Source organism: Quercus suber, unplaced genomic scaffold, assembly GCF_002906115.3.
Source record: "Quercus suber isolate HL8 unplaced genomic scaffold, Cork oak 2.0 scaffold_67, whole genome shotgun sequence".
NCBI lineage: Eukaryota > Viridiplantae > Streptophyta > Magnoliopsida > Fagales > Fagaceae > Quercus > Quercus suber.
The window spans coordinates 1137347-1155218 of record NW_027069532.1 but is presented as its reverse complement, the minus strand read 5'-3'; the positions used below and the strand labels follow the sequence as shown (position 1 = coordinate 1155218).

Here is a 17872-nt window from a genome sequence, read left to right as displayed (position 1 = left end):
TACCCTAACTAAAGCCACGACTATAGCAACCATGAAGCCACCAGGCATAGTGGAGGAATTGAAGAGCTTTCTGGGAAAGGTTTCCTACATCCGGAGGTTTATCTCTGGTTTAGCATCAATCACCTTAGCTTTTACAAAATTACTCAAAAGGGGATAAGGCTTTGAGTGGGGAGAGGTGCAACAGGCAGCCTTTCAAAGGCTATAGCAGATCATGACGAACCTCCCTACAGTACAATCCCCAATCTGCAAAAAGCCATTGCTACTTTATTTGGCCTCAAGCCCATCTGCCATAGGTGCTTTGATAGCACAAGAAGATGAAGGTGGTGTCAAACAACTAGTTTATTACATAAGTCGCACCTTAAGGGATGTGGAGACCCACTACCCCAGAGCAAAAAGGGCACGCCCGGCAATAGTCTATGCATCGCAAAGACTATGTCATTATTTCTTGGCCTACGAGATACATTTGATGACAAAGTCTCACACAATCAAAGCCATTCTCCAACAACCTATCCTCTCTGGAAGGACATCTCAGTGGTTGTTACAATTGTCACCATATGACTTGAAGGCAAGAACACCCAAGGCGATAAAAAGTCAGGCCATAGTGGACTTGTTGGCCCAATTTTTGAGAGAAGAGGAATTTTCACTAGACGATGAGATTCTAGGAGAAGTGGCCACAGCGGAAGTAATCGAAGAGTAATAGGTCACGAAGTTTGGCGGCTCTTCTACAGCAAATTCGAAATACACAAGAGTGGTCCTTTACCATTAAGGAGAAGAGACCGTGGCACTCTCAATTAAGGAGAAGAGATCGTGGCACTCTCATTCAAGTTGGAGTTTCTGTGTTCAAACAATACTGTAGAATATGAGGCTTATCTCACGGGGTTAGCCACATACCTTGAGATAGGGATCAAACATTTGAAGGTGATAGGTGACTCCAATCTGGTGGTATGCCAAGCTAAGGGGAGTTTCTCCTTAAAGGAACCAAGTTTGGTCCCGTACAGGACATTGGCCCAGAAAATGGAAGAAAGTTTTCTACATTTGAGATAGAGCACGCTTAGAAGAGCGAAATCGGTACACAAATGCGCTGGCTGCGTTGGGCTCATAGATAGCCTTTGAAGGAAATAGTACCAAAGTTGAAATTAACAAGCGAAGAGAGTCCATTATTGAAATACTGCAGGAAATGTTCCAAGAAAAGTAAGGATGCTAAGAGGATTGGAGGGTTCCCATTAAGGAAGCCCTATTGAAGGAACGAGATGTGGTAGAATTAAAGACATTAAAGGACTATGACCTGATGATAGGGGAATTGTATTGCTGAATACTAGGAGGAATTTTGTCAAGATGCGTGGGGCATAAAGAGGTCCCAAAAAAAAAAAAACTACAGGAAGTGCACGGAAAAACCTGTGGGTTCTGTGGTGAGATCAGCCTTTATCATAGGCTCCAGAGGACGGGTTTTTATTGGCCAAACATGGGTAAGGATGCAGACCTAGTCCAAACCCAGTGTGAGGCCCGTCACTTGGTTGTAGATAGGGAAGAAAATTATGTCATATTTACCAATGAAGATTGGAGAAGCCCATTCATGCAATACTTGATAGAATGTGTCCTGCTACAAAAGCATAGTGAGAGATATAAGCTCAAGAAGTTGGCAATCCATTACTTCTTACATGAGGGAATCCTTTTCAAAAAGGGGTACTACGGGGACCCATTATGATGTTTAGGTCCTGAAGAAGCTGGAGAAATGATAAGGGAGGAGGTACATGCAGCAAAATATGGAGAGAACCAAGGAAAAAAGAAGCTATATCGGTGAATGTTGCAGATGGGCTATTACTAGCCCACTATAAAGAGGGATATAGCAGAATTATAAAAGAATACCACAGTTGCCAAGTGCAAGCCAACTTAATCCACACCCACCCACAAAGCTTACATAGCATGGTCACCTCATGGCCTTTTCACATATGGGGGCTTAATTTAGTGGGGCTATGAAATACTTTACTAAATAGGCAAAGGCCATACCATTCCACAAAGCCACGGGAGGAGCTATGGTGAAGTTCATCAAAGAAAACATAATTGTCCGATTTGGAGTACCTCATAGAATCATAAGTGACAATGGTACTCCATTTGTCAACAAAGAAGTAAGAAAGATGCTGAAGTTCTATCAGATTAAGCACCATCAGTCATTGCCTTATTACCCCTAAGGGAATAGGAAGACAGAGGCAATAAACAAAACCTTCATCAAGATTATCAAAAAGATAAGTCAAGAATACACCAAAGGATGGGTGATGCATATGCCAAACGCCCTTTGGGCCTATAGAAGTTCACCCAAAATCTGCCACAAGATTTTCTCCCTTCTTTTTAATCTATGGAATGGAGGTGATAAGCCCTGTAGAAGTGATGATACCTTCTTTAAGGGTTATGCAGGCATGAAAGAAAGAAAAAAAGAAGGAAGTCTTTGCGACAGAAAGATGCAAGGACTTGGAAGGGTTGGACGAAAATGGGAGGAAGCCCAACTACACAACCGCAGATACAGGCAAAGGATGACCGAAGCTTATGGCAGGACAACTAAAGAAAGGATGTTTGCAAAAGGACAGCTTGCATAAAAGACAGCGGACCACGTTAAGCAAGGTATGACAGGACCATTTAAATTCTCGCCAAAATGGGAGAGACCCTTCGTGGTAAGGGAAACAAATGCAAATGGGTATTACCATTTGGCCTAGATGGATAGAAAAGATTTAATGGACCCTATTAATGGCAAATGGTTAAAGTGTTATTATGCCTAAGAAACATTAAGTAGTTATTCCTTTCTTTCATTATTTTTTTCCTCCAAATGACCACCCTTGCAAGGGATAATGTCACAAGAAAGCGTTGTAGTGTGTTTTCATTTGTAATTGATGATTAAGTACAAAAACACAAGGGGTAATGAAGACCATGGAATATTAGCAAAACATACTGTATCATAAAAAACATAGTAATAGCTGTAGCAGATATGGCATAATAGATTACAAACCCAAAATAGATAAGTCATACCAGACTTATTAAATAACTGCTAGAGAAATAAAGAAGTGTACTGAGTAGGGAGAGAGGGGAGAGAAGTAAACATGGGGAAGGAAATAAAGATACATAATGTAATAGTCTAATCAAAGGCCTGAAATAAGGGTCTGATCTCCAAAGCGACTAGGGCTAGTTACACCAGAAAGGAGGCGCTCATGATGTGCTTTTAAGTCTGCCACCTCCTTCTTCAAAACCTTGATGCAAGCATCTATGGCATTCACAGTAGGCTGAACCATCTTCGTAAAGAAGGCTTAAGCAATCTCTCAACAACACAGTATCGATGAAGTTATGCTCTATGTCGTTCATCACACTCCCTAGTAACTTAAGGAAGTGCTCCCTTATGGATCGACCAAAAAGAAATCCTTGCATGAAGTCCCCACGACTGTTATAGACTGCCTCCAAGTGGGTGATGTACTCCCTAGGAACCTAGAAGCCATAAAAGTCAACATAAGGAGCTCTAGCACCTCAGAAGTCTGTAGGATCAAGGTCATTGGTCTCGAGCTAGTCAAATTAGATGAAAAAGGTAGTAGCCTCACTCCCTAGGTCAGGAGTAGTGGTAGAACTGCTACTAACCTCAAACCGAGAGGTCGGAGCCACCTTAACAAGAGTCAAACCTGAGAAAAATACGAGGTAAAGTATGAGTTGGCGAAAGGTAAGGGCAAATGTGAGGATGGAAGTCTTAATTGAAGGAAGTACAAAAGAGACAATAATAATTACTAGGACCCATAGGAGTAAGGGCTACGGGTGTAGTAGAAGTAGGAGCCATGGGCATCGCGAAGCCTGCTTCAGTCTTAGGCTTCTCAAGAATGTCTGCGGCTATAAAAAGAATGATGTGCAAATTAGTTAGAGAGTTGTACCAGGAAATAGCAGGAAGAAAAGACAAAGAAGATTTATCAAGAACAAAAGACACATACCCATAGCCTCGGCTTCTTGCTCACCGCCATCACTGTCCTCATCAGAATTAGAAACCCTCATCTTCATGACGGGCTCGTTCTTAGAATCCTTAAGGACCTCCTCAAACCCCTTATCAGAAGACAAATCTACATCAAGCCCTTAGGTGGCAGAGCTAGGAATGGAGGAAGAAGTGACCACCAAAAAGAAGTCATCCTTCATGGCCTAGGAGAGGGCAATGAAGGTATCACTGGCAGAGATGACAGAAGGAGTAGCAGGAGAAGCACTCCCAATCTGAGATGTGTCTGTAGGAGTGACCTCTTTTTGGGAAGTAGGGATCTTAACAGGCGCTCCCTACATAGCAGTAGAAGCAGAGGCTATGCCACAATATCTGCCCCATCGAAGAAGCCTTTCATGGGCATGCCAATAGCAGCAGGAACTTCCCCACTCATGGGGTGATAAAAAGAAAGGGGCTCAGGATCAACCTGAAAAAAAAATAATAATAAAAAAGGTGAGTGTTAAGGTAGGAAGAAGCAATAAATAAACATGCAAAAGAAAGAAAAAGCAAACGGCAACACGTGGCGATGAAGATGCATGCAAAGGAAAGGAATGTACCTTAAACTCAGGCTCATCAAGCAATATGGGGTGAGTGGCAGAAATGTCTTCCTTATGCTTAGATTGACAAGAAAAAAAAAAGATGAATAAGCACATATATAGAGTTAGCCACAGGAAAGCCCCATCAATAGTTGAGATAAATAAAAAGTGAAGTTTAGAGATAACATACTCTCCTTTTGACAATGACAAATGGAGTTGGTGGAGATTTCTTCCTCTTATTGCCATGGGTCCTGCTAGAAGGAGGAGCATCCAGGGCCGGCCTTGGAGCGAAAGGCTTAGGCTTGCTTGTAGTAGAACGCCTACTGGAACGAGTGCAAGTAGAAGAATGAGGAGAGCTCACAAGGACTATGTTACCAATAGGAGGAAGCCCCCCCCCCCCCCCTCATAGGGGACAATGTCAGAACAAGTCTTGGAAGAATCATCCCATCTCTTGGCAGATTTGAGCTTAGCAGTCCGAGACACCGAGCCCTTCTTTACGAGCACAAGATGGTTCACCACCTTCACCCTCTACTCCCAACCTGCAGATACTCACTAGCATACAAATACCACTCCTTCTCCTTCTCTTGCCACTCAAATATGGCAGACCTGCTTTGTTTTCAAGCATATGCCACCACAGACTTGGTGGGGAGTAACAACCATGGGTTGGCAAAAATAATGCCACGAAGACCCTCAGGAGGAATAAGGAAAAACCCACGACCACCCAACAACGCTTGCCCAAAGGAAGTCATTACGGCTTGCCAATACCCATGCATCGCAGCAGTGTAAAGGCCCTCTCTCTGTGAACCCGAAATGGTGACTGCTGTAAAGTGCTTGCTCTAAAACTCAAAAGCACTATGGCGTAGAAAAGGTCAGATGGAAGTAGTAGACTCTAGGATGGTAGTAAAATCATTGGGTATGTCCTGATCTAACCCAAACTATCTCCTCTCTCTATTGGCAGAATAGTGAACGAAATGGATACCCTTATTGGCTAGATAAGGCAACCACCCAACATTGGTGGCTACCAAGTACGTGATCCACCTATCATTAAAGGCAGTCAACGGGGTGGTGGTCCCAGCAGTGTCTGTAAAGGGACCCATGACCAAATCAATACAAGTGAAACCATTGCCTAAATTTCTATAAGCCCTCTAACAAAAGCCATCTCCCCTGTTAAAGAATTCAATGGCAGGATACCCAAATGGCTTCAACCCAACCCAGTCGTAAGCCAACAGAAAATCAGAAATGAAACGAACACAAAAATCAATAATAACCTTCGGACAAGGCCAATACTTCTCTTTGGCAAAACGAACAGACTTGCACTTAGCCAAATGCTTGGCACAACGTTCTCACAACAAATGTTGCAATATGGTACTGTGGCAGAAGTAGTAACTATGTGGCAAGAACCTGCCTGCCTCTCATCACCCTGTAGAATGTCCAACTACACATACAAATAACCCAGAAACATAAGAGCCAATGACAAACTCACCCCGGCAAAAAACTTTATGGCTAAACAAAAGTAAAAAGGTTTTACAGCATAATATGGGTGAGAGCCAAAGATAAACTTACAAAACCAAAATACAATGAAGGTCATGTGGTAGACAACATTGGAAGCCTTGGAAAAAGCCCCAACCCAATGGGACAACTTCACATTCCCACTCATCCCTTTCCTCAACTCGTTCTCCACGGCCTCTTCCTTGGCGGAAAGCTCAATATTGCTCGGGTCCATATCACCAAGGATAAGCAACAACAGTTGGTTTGCCACATCCTCCAAGGTCACGGTGATCTTGTCGCAAGAAGGAAAAAGGTATGGGTGGCGCTGTTAGGATGTGTGCCCTTTAAATCTTATTATATGATGCTATGTATGACTTTATGTATGATATTATGTTATGATTAATAATGTTTTTTTTTTTAAATTTTCTAAAATAATAGTAACATGAATATTTGGACATTATTATATAATCCACGAGATGCATAGTATTTGATTTATGTAATTTAGTCACAGAAGATATAAACCATAAGTTCTTTGTAAACTCAAAATTTTAGTTCGTAGTTGTTGATGAAATTAGGCATTCAATATGCAAAGACAATAACATATCAACAAAGATGATTTGTCTTGATCATGGAAGCGGAGACTTCTAGTTGATATGTTTTAAGTGTTAAAACATATTGAACTGGATCGCTGTGAGATTTATTATTTTACTAACGACTGTCAAATGAATAATAAATCTCATGACTTCTATTTACATGAACTCTCAATCTTGAGAGAATAATGAACTTGATCATGAAATGTAGGTTGCTTTTATATATTAGGAGTGAAATCTTAAGTCACGATCAAAACCTCAGTATGTTGGGCAACCACATTTAATATTGAAAGAACATATATTCTTAAGATGGAATTCATAATCTCTTAATGAAGATATAAAATATTCTCTTGAGATAAGTTTAATGGGTATGGTTATTCAGAGTGTTAGGCCTAAGCACTTTAGTAAGAAGTTACCAAAGTATATATTTATGAAATTGGATTTCATAAATATATGATGAATAACTTAAAAGATTAAACCAGGTACTTAATGATTAAGATATAGTAATCTTCAAAGTGGCAGTCAACATTCATGACTTTATATTACTATGAATATTTTAATGAAGTAGTTGAATGTATAATAAAGTCTTGAGATATAATTTATTAATAAGGCTTAGAGTACAATTATATTTATATAGTAGTATTAAATATAATTAATTGTAATTTTGGACTTGTCAAGAGTTGATAGAAAAGCCCAAAACCCATTAGACCTAGAGTCTAATTTGTCCTTCTTGGTCCCACTCCAAGCCACATAATAAAGCCCAATTGGAATGTCCTAAAAAGCTAGCCCAATTAGATTATTAGTTATATATAAGGAGAGAAACATATAGAATTTTGTAATGTATGGAAGGTATGAAATGGTGTGTATGTGAGTGTAAGCCACTTTCTTATTCTCTCTTGAACACATACATGTAAACTGATTGAGAGACCACACTTCTTGGGCATAATTGGAATTGGAGTGAAGATTAAAAGTGCTCCCAAGTACTTCTAATCTTTGGTTTTGAATTTCACCGCACCAAGGTATACTCTCTTATTCTTAAATTCTGAAATCTACATAGTACATGTTATCAATTTCGAATGAAGTAGATCCGTTAATTTTCCCTTGTGTATGTTTTGTTTGCAATATAAACTATGTTTTTCCTATAGGCACTACACCATCAGCGAACCAAATGACGAAGATTGAACAAGGTACGATAGTTAAACAAGCACCAAGATGAAACAATGGCTTTCAACATACCGGCTTGCTATAACGTCGCCATGAAACCCACGTTGAACAACTCCTTGTTCACCCATTCCTTCCAACCCAAGGAAGTACCCGACCCAAATTTGAAAAGGATGGGCATAAGGAGTGATATCCCTTGGTGTATATCAAGATCGAGAATAGTGGAATATAAAGGGGCCCAAGAAACCTCCATATCACAGCGGCAAATAGAAAGCCACACACAGCTCGCCCATAGATCGATGAGGGGATGACACTCACTATTTGGGTCTGAACCCTCTTCCTCCTTCTCGGAGCTGTCCGATTTAGAGAGGGGAGTCTCTTCGCCCACATTTTTGGCAAAAGGATCATCAGTGACAACTTCTTTCCCCTTACGGCGAGAAGAACCTTCATCTTTCGCAAGCAACATAACGGATTATTTGAACGCGGAAGATGGGTGGTGAGGTTTTGAGGAAGATGACACGGTGAAGAGAAAGGAATAAAGAAAGTAGTCTGAGTGAATGATGGGAAAGGGAAGAGTTTATGGACTAAAGACAATAAAAGTGACGTGAAAGGAGGCAACAGGTCAGCCGCCAAAAGAAGCATCATATTAATGAAGCAAAATTTTTGTTTCAGAATAACTACTAAACTGGGGAATTCAAAGAGACAACTCTGTTCATGGCAAGAAAGAAAATAAGGCAAAGCCCACTGTTCCAAAAACCCACGAAAAAAAAAAAAAAAGAATAGAAAAGAGAAAAGAGATTTTTTTTTTTTAATATATATATATTCGCATATGAACTGTAGGAGCAATTCATATGCTCAGGGAGCCAAATGTTGATGCCCATTTTTGACAAGGGCCCAATGGCAAAAGAAGCCCAACAATATGAAAAAGATGGAGAAAGAGAATAGTAAAATAAAGACCATTGGGCTAAAATGGCAAGAATAATGGCCCATAGGAATTGTAAAAGATAGAAAGAAAGTAAAAATGGTTTGGGGAAGCCTAAAGAAATGAATTAGTAAATTCATGGGGTTGGCTAAAAGGCCAATAAGCCCGAAAGGTAAGGATATGGTAATTGGGCCAAGAAAGCCCAAAGGATTTAGCAAAAAACCCATGGGAGTGAAAGAAGTAGGGTAGGACGAAATGTGCTGAGGATGCCTAAAGAATTAAATGGGCCAAGGCCCAAGGTACGGAATGGGTTGGCCCAGCAAGAGTGCTAGGCAATAAGACCAAAAGAAGGAATAATATAAGAAATTGACATGACAGATGCTTCAGCTCGTAAGCCCAAAAGTAACAACAAGGCAAAGGGATAAGTGATATTATAACAGGAGCAATGCAGTGCATGGCAGGAGCACCAGCTAGGCCATAGATGCAGGGTAAAAAGACATGGGCCAAGTACAAGGGGGAAAGCCCATACCCAAGCAATGTCCAATCTGAAGAAGGGATGGGATGTAGAGAACGAAAGCACAAAGGCCCATGTATCATTCATGCCACAAGAGTTAAACTAATACCAAAGCGTGCAGCAGAATCAGACAAACCTGGAGGCAATGGCAAACGCGTGAAAGCCAGAAAAGTAATAGGCTCAAATGGAAGTGGAGCATGCACACAAGGCTCAGGTGTAACGTCCCAATCAATCAAAAAAAGAAGAAGTAAAGATCATATTTTTTAAAGTTCCCATGTGCCCCACCTAACACCCTTCCCCACCACTCACTTTCACTCATCTCTTTATCTCTTTAGCCGGCTCACTCTTTTCCCTTCTTTTCTTTTTTTCTTTTTTCATTTTCTCTCATACACTCATCTCTATCACTCTCATCCTCTCCACCAGTACTTCCATACCACCACCATTTCCACCATCATTTTTCCGGCAAAATCACCAGAAAATTCTTAAGAACCTATAAGCACCTTCACATCCTTTTTTTGAGGTAAAATTTTCTAGTCTTTTTGGTAGGTTTTACACTTTTGCTTGAGGTTATTTTTATCTAAGCTTTAATAATGATACTCATGTGATTTATGAGCATTGGAAGTTATATTTATGTGTTTTTATGTATGGGTTTTGTATTGGTGGAATTATTTGATGAGTAGGTATATGGTTTGTGCCAATGATCACTACTTAATGTTTATGTATGGTGGAAAATTTTGGGGTTTTGAGTTGTAACACGTGATAGTTGGTAAATCTAATTTTTCCATTGCAATTGGGTTTACTTGGAGTTAGTTGAAGTTCTAAATTTCTTGTCTTTGAGGATATTTTGATTTTGCTTTCATGGGTCTCTTAATGATGTAGTGTAAATTTTATGGAAGCTAGTCATAAAATTGGAGATGATATTAAATGGGTTAACTTTATAAATTGGAGTTTCTGCCTTGTGAATCAATTTGTTGAGAAACTTTGGAAGCGGAATATATTATTATTGATGAGGTTAAATACTAGGCTTGCCTAATTAAGTGCTTATTTGGCAATTCCTAAATTTTAGCTAGATACAATTCCAAGCTCTATACTTATTGTGATAGGTTTACTTGATATTGTTTAGGTTCTAGCTAATCTCCTTGGAGCTTGGAGCTTGAAGAATTACGCTTTGCGGTTGTGAGGTAAGTAGTTTTTTAATGAGATTTTTGGAAAATAATCATGTTTCATAATTATTGTTTTTGGGTCAAACACATTTTGAAAAATTATATACAGATATATGTTTTTTAAAAGTGTTGTGTTGTGACCATATTATATATTATTTTATATGAAAATGCATCATTTTTGTATTGCATTTGGGGAAATGCATGAGTTGTTGATATGAAAAAATGAGCATCTTTTATTTAATCTTTGACAAGGAAATCATGGATTTTATGGTATATTATAAAATTTAAAGATGCTTATATTGTCTTATTATGTAGGAAATTGATAGAAAATCTCTTGACAAGAATGAAGTTGAAAACCTTACAAACTTTGTGGAAGTTAGATTATTTAAGGTTTTTTTGAAATTACCTAGACATAAACTATGCATTTCAAAGTATATGTAACATGTGAGTTTTATGTGGTTTTAACACCATGCCATGTCTGATTTCCCGGTGATCACTTGATTTGGTTTTCATAGTCTTTGTGACAGCAGAATCAGATCCAGGTCAGTGCCTTTTCACTTTGCATGACATCTCACCCAAAAGAGGTAAACATGTGCTGGAATCACTAGATGCATGCTATAGAGATTGGTAAGGGAGAGGTTTAACCCTTAGCCGGATGTGAGTGTCAAGGGAGGTAAGAGACAAAACAAAACCACTTTTGTCTAGGGATGAGGCATGGCACAGCCAACACAGTGTAGTGGTGGTGGATGGGCAACCAACAGACCAGTGGGTAGTTTTGGAAGGATATCCACAACAGGCCAAAAGCAGTTAAGGGGTAAAAATGGCAAATCCTATCATGGCAGGCAGTATAAAAGGCCATAAACATGCACAGTGAAAAAGGGGAGAACGGAAAACAGAAAAACAGAAAGATAGAAAGAAAGAATAGAAAACAAAGCAAACAAAGAGAGAAAGAAAGAAAGAATACAGGAAATCAAAAAGAAATGTAAAAACATGAGTGATAGGAGCAAAAACATGCGTTAATAGGCTACCCACTTCTCTCCCTCTAAATAGCCCACTCTCTAACGAACCAGGAATTCAAGATTAAGCCATCTAGGTCATTTTTCCAAAGTGTGTAATTTCTACGGCAAGAACTACCTCTGAGGTTACACACATTGGAGATTGGTTCCCTTTTTGGATTTGTATCTGCTAAGCCCATTCCATTAGCAGATGGATTTTCTTTTCTCTTGTTTTGGTTGATTAATGACTAACTTGCTATTTTACTGTTAGTGTTTCTTCGTCGTGACCTTGTCACTCGTAATCATACTGTGATATCTTCCTTCGTGGAGTTATTCATGTATTATTGTTATTAGTAGAAAATGTTTTAGTTATCCTACTGCATCTTGTTCCTGCTATAACATTTGCAATAGTCTTTCCTGCCGTGAGCAAGTGATACGTTCAAGGTTCTTGCCAGGACGCGTCAGCACAGGAAAGGCCTAACTTGCTCACAAGCTAGCCTAAGGTGTGTTTCAATTAGGCCAGTCCAGCCTCTCCAACCCCAGGATCATGGGTCGTGGAACAGCAAGAGCAATCCAGCCTAAAACACAAAAAAAGCCCACCACACTTCCTAGGGCAGATTATGTCACCCCAAGCCAAGTGTCAATCTTGGAGCCCTCTGCTAGAGATCTCCTTGGTGCTCTCTAAACCACAGTTCCCTAAGTTTCCCCATTAGGGTTCATGTGCTTGGTTCATGAACCAAAAAATGTACATTTTTTGGCATGATAATGAGCTGTTTATAAGTAATTCCAGTAGCTTCCATGGTCTGTTCATGACTACTCCTTGTTCCTTAACCGATTGTGTTGGAGAAGAGAGAGAGAATAGCTGGCTGAAGCTTCACAGCTTTATGTCATATCAATAATCATGAAAATCAACTAGTCAAGGAAATGTGTAAGCTCAGCTGGACATGCGTCCCTTTCTGATTTGATTTGACAAGCTGAAAATGATGGTAGTGGGCCTCAAATGTTAGCTTAGTTGTGCTGAAACTTGACTAGTGGTTAGTCTAACCACTTTAGTTACTCAAGTGAGCTTTAGTTGCTAAGATTTACACATAGGCTGGGCCTTGGTTGAGCTTCTTTGGGCTTGTTCATCCCTACAAAATGAATATTTTTGCCATGGATAACATACATGGGCTTTTGTAGTTAGAGTTTCTTATGGAAAAAATAAGCCTAGTTCCCATGAATTTTGTAGAAGAAATTGTTTTGAAATATGGGTAATATGTCATAGGTAATTTTATGTTTCCCATGAGTTAGGGAATTTAGTATATCAAATTATGTTTTGCCAAAGGATTGTTTTGGGCTTTGAGCATAATATAATTCTTTTGTCAAATAATTTTTGGGCTTTGGTAGAATAATTATTTGCCCAATAGTTTTGGGGTTTTGATAAAATGTTGCCAAAGTAATATTAAGTCTTTTGTAAATAGTTGCCAAAATAGTATTGGGCTTTTGTAAATAGTTGCCAAAATAATATTGGGCTTTTTGTAAATAGTTGCCAAATAGTATTGGGCTCTTTGTAGAAGTTGCCAAAATAATATTGGCCTATTTTGTAAAAGTTGCCAAAATAATATTGAGCTTTTTTGTAAAAGTTGCCAAAATAATATTTGGGCTTTTGTAAATAGTTTGTGATTTTGTAAAAATATTGCTATGTAGCAATGGACTTTAGGGGTGCCGTGTAGCAACAGGCTTTAGGTTGTCATGTAGCAACGGACTTTAAAGTTGCAATGTAGCAACGGACTTTAGGGTGCCACGTAGTAATGTGCTTTAAAGGTGCCGTGTAGCAACGGGTTTTAGGGTGCCATGTAGTAATGTGCTTTAGAGGTGCCGTATAGCAACAAGTTTTGTAAGAGAGTTTTGTTGAGCTTTTTGGGTTTTGCCCACAAGGTAAATGAGTTTGGGCTTTTATAGGGATGACATAATTTAGTGGCCCAATTTTGGTAATGGTATGATAAGTATTTGTGTGGGCCCAAAATAATTTATGGGGCTTGTATGGGAAGTATTTGTGGGAGCCCAAGTTGGGTAATATTTGTGAAGGCCCAAGTTGTGTAATAACATGGGGAAATATTTAGGTAATATGTGGAAAGTATTTGGGTAGTATGTTGGAAATATTTGAGGGGGTCCAAAGTAGTTTATGGGCTTGTATTGGTATTTTAGTGAGTGGGCTAATGAGATTAGGGCCAGAAAATTTATACATTAACAATTCTCAACCAAAGAAAAAAAATACATGGATTCTTATTTTGTGCTAGTGCTAATATGTGAATGTGTTCCAGAACCTATCCATACCCCCCTCAAAGAGAGAAAATTATGGAAGAAAAAGATGATTAATGTGCACACTGTAGAAAATAAATAAATAAAAAAGACAGAAACAAAGATTCTTTGGATGATTTTCCCTATGAAACAAAGAAACAAGATTCTTGTGTTTGATTCTTTGCTGACACACTAACAAAACAAAAGTAAAAGTGAATATATGTTTATAGTTAAGTAATTTGTTTGTATCAAAGTGTCCCATCTTGGTCTATGTTGTGTTGTATTTGGTCAATTGGCATATCTAGTTATGCAGTTTAAAATCTAAGAATTTAACTTATATGAAACTTGCATCCTATTTATACAACACTAATGCTACTAAAGTTTTCACGGTTCTCATTCTCTACTTTTTTCCCCCTAAAAATTCTATCAACCTTCTTCTCCACTCTTACTCCTCTAATAATTCTATCAACCATTTTCAATTCATTTGTGCCATACATTCTACAAACAACTATAAAGAACAACACTTGCAAATATTTATTCATTCTTTATCTCTTACAAGGTAAGTTACATCTCTTAAGTAGTTACTTTTCTTTTTATAATATTCATGTTGATATGTTTTAGGGACATGGCTAAGCATGAAAATCTTGTTTTTAATAAATTATTTGTTCATGAAAATCTTGTTTTTGTATTATGTGTTTTGCAACGTGAACTAATTTGTATGATATGTTTTAAATTATTTGTCAATAAATTCTTGCCAAAAATTTTATATAGCAAAAATATATTTCAAAATTGTCATAAATTTTCCTTAAAGAAATGCTTACTTTGTTAGCCTATAATAAACATGTATGCTATAAGAAAACCAAAAAAAAAAAAAAAAAAAAGAGGTTAGTATATGCTCATAAACCTTAATATCTAAGTTTTAGGTATAATAATAATAAAGAAAATTGTACGATATTAGAAATTTGTTTGATAATCATCACATGGAAGCATGAGAACATTATATAATCTGTCTTATTTTAGAATAAGCAATATGAAGAGCTACATAAAATAATTAACATAACCATAATAGATCCTTCTAAATGTTAATGTTTTGTTAAGTTATTTAAAAAAATGGAAACAAAAAATAATTTTAACTACTATGATGGACAGTAATAAATTATCAGCAAACCAATCCTCTTTAATAGAATTCTCTCAGCTCTAACTATTTAAACATTGAATATTTTTAATGGATTACCTTCTTGTATTGCATTGTAATGGTTGTGTAGTATTAATATATTAATACTATTGTTATGTTTTAGTGTAAATGACAAAAAAGTTGTTCATTTTTCTCATCCATTTCGGTGGAATAATTAAATATGGCAAAAATAGGGTTTATTATGAAGAGTCACCTCCTTCTATGATTCCATTAAGTCAGGGTGTTACATTTGAAAATCTATGTGATAGAGTAGCATACAAAACTGACTATTTGGAATAGATTTCATTTTTAATGTCATCCACATCCTGTGACTTGCCAGCAAGTTTTGATAGAAGATGATAATGGTGTCAATGCAATATTCAATATGTTAGACCGCCAATATAGATTTTTAGGTGCAAAATTATACGTGGGTGTAGAGCCCATAAGAAGCCACTGAAATGTTTTTCCCATTCGATATGCCAACGAAGGACCAAGTGCATCATTTAGTTATTCACATGGTGGGCACTTCCATGATCCATATGCCACTCATACTGGTCATTATTCTAAAGATGTGGCTCATTCCTCAATCAACATTGGTGGTGCTGACTATCATGCTCCATATACCCATGTTGCAACTGAGGATTAACATGTTCCTTATCGGCCAATTAACACCAGTGATGCTGACTATGATAATCCAACTCAGCATATCACACAAGAGACTACTTGTTTTGAGTTTGAAACTCAGTATAACCAAACCGCCACTTAGAGAGCTGCTAATGATCCCAATGATACACACCGCATAGCTGCTACTACTGAAAATGCGGTCCATACATTATCCAAAAGGATGCGGGCCATCGATAGTGATGACCAACTTGATGACAACGAGGTCCTTGATGATGTTGGAGATAAACAGGGGCCCCTCAATGACCCTAATCATGAAAGCAGTCCAACTATGGCATTCCATCAGCCTTCATCACTAAGCTTTTCACAGAACACGTAGGATAATATGATTGATCCAACCCCACCATTTGAATAGCCCACTCAGAGTATTTGGGACCCTACCCAAGAGTTTTATGTGGGCTTGCTTTTTGCCGATAAGGATGAACTACAAGCTGCTGTTAAAAACTATCACATCAAGAGAAACCAAACATTTTATGTAAAAGAGTCAGATCTAGCATGTTGGTTTGTAAGGTGCAAACATTGTTCTTGGCGTCTTCGAGCATGCTTCCGGGCTACACATGGGTTGTTTGAGGTTAGGAAATACAATGGTCCACACATATGTACAGAGTTCACGCTCACACAAGATCACGAGCAATTAGACACCCATGTTATTAAGAAAGACTTGAGGGATGTTGTCAAAAATGATCCAACCATAAAGATTCCTTCACTTCAACAGACTCTTTACAATAAGTACCAATACCGGCATTCTTATTTTAAGGTGTGGGAGGCGAAAGAGAAGGCAATTGGTCGAGCGTTTGGTGATTGGGACAAATCTTACCAATTATTGCCAAAATGGTTGAAAGCTTTGACTATGCTACTATGCTAGGCTATGCGTATTCGAGAGAGTGTTCTTGGCTTTTGGTCCATCACTTGAAGGTTTTCAACATTAGTGTAGATGGAACTTTCCTATATGGTAAGTACAGAGGTACATTACTAATTGCATCAACGTGGGATGGTGACAACAAACTTTTTCCACTTGCTTTTACCATTGTCAAGAAGGAAACTGATGATAGCTGGTATTAGTTTTTGCGTTGTATTCAGATTAATGTCACTAATCGGGAAGGGTAATGTGTCATATCTGATCGTCACCCTGGTATAATGGCAGCGATACAGACTATATGTCAATCAACATGTTGGTATTGTCATTTTTGCCTTCACCATGTGGCTAGCAATTTCAATTAACAAATTGGGAATAAAAACTTGAAGGCTATGGTCATATGTGTTAGGATTGGTGCCCTTAAATCCTATTGTAAGATGCTATGTATAATATTAAGTGTGACATTGTGTTTGACATTATGTATGACTTAATATTATGTTTAATAAATTTGTTTTATTATTATCTGAAATAATGGTAACATGAATATTCAGACATTATCATATAGTCCATGAGATGCATAGTATGTGATTTATGTGAAGAGTCACAGAAGATATAAATCACAAGTTCTTTGTAAACTCAGAATTATAGTTCGTAGTCGGTGATGAAATTGGGCATTTCATCTGCGAAGACTATAACATATCAACTACGATGATTTGTCTTGATCATGGAAGTGGAGACTTCTAGTTGATGTGTTAATATGTTTTAAGAGTTAAGACATATTGAACTGGACCGCTGTGAGATTTATTATTCTCCTAAAGACTGTCAAATGAATAATAAATCTCACGACTTGTATTTGCATGAACTCTTAATCCTGAGAGAATAATGAACCTGATCATGAGGTGTAGGTTGCTTTGATATATCAGGAGTGAGATCTACAGTTATGGTCAAAACCTCAGTATGTTGGGCAGCCACATTTAGTGTTGATGGAACATGTATTCTCAAGATGGAATTCATAGTCTCTTAACGGAGATATAAAATATTCCCTTGAGATAAGTTTAATGGGTTTGTTATTCAAAGAGTTAGGCCTAACCACTTTAGTAAGACTAAAGTATATATTTATGGAATTGGATTTCATAAATATATAATGAATAACATTAAAGGATTAAACCGGGTACTCAAGGATTAAGATGTAGTAATTTACAAAGTGGCAGTCTACATTAATGACTTTGTATTACTACGAATATTTTATGAAGGGGTTGCATGTATAATAAAGTCTTGGGATATAATTTATAGATAAGACCTAGAGTGCAACTATTTTTATATAGTGGTATTAAAAATAGTTAATGGTAACTTTGGACTTGTCAAGAGTTGACAGAAAAGCCCAAGGCCCATTGGAGCTAGTGTCTTATTGGTCCCTTTTGGTCCCACTCCAAGCCACACACTTAAGCCCAATTGGTAAGGCCCAAAAGGCCGGCCCAATTAGATAAATTGGTTAGATACAAAGGGAAAAACGTACAGAAA

The 17872-nt window shown here is 38.0% G+C and overlaps 1 long non-coding RNA gene across 1 annotated transcript; it reads left to right on the top strand.

The window, feature by feature from the left end:
• The first annotated feature begins 9541 nt into the window (after nucleotides 1-9541).
• Nucleotides 9542-14190, top strand: LOC136067315 (uncharacterized). Its single transcript, XR_010628789.1, has 3 exons — nucleotides 9542-9722; nucleotides 10326-10383; nucleotides 10881-14190. It is a non-coding gene; the product is annotated as an uncharacterized LOC136067315 (long non-coding RNA).
• The last annotated feature ends 3682 nt before the right edge of the window (nucleotides 14191-17872 follow it).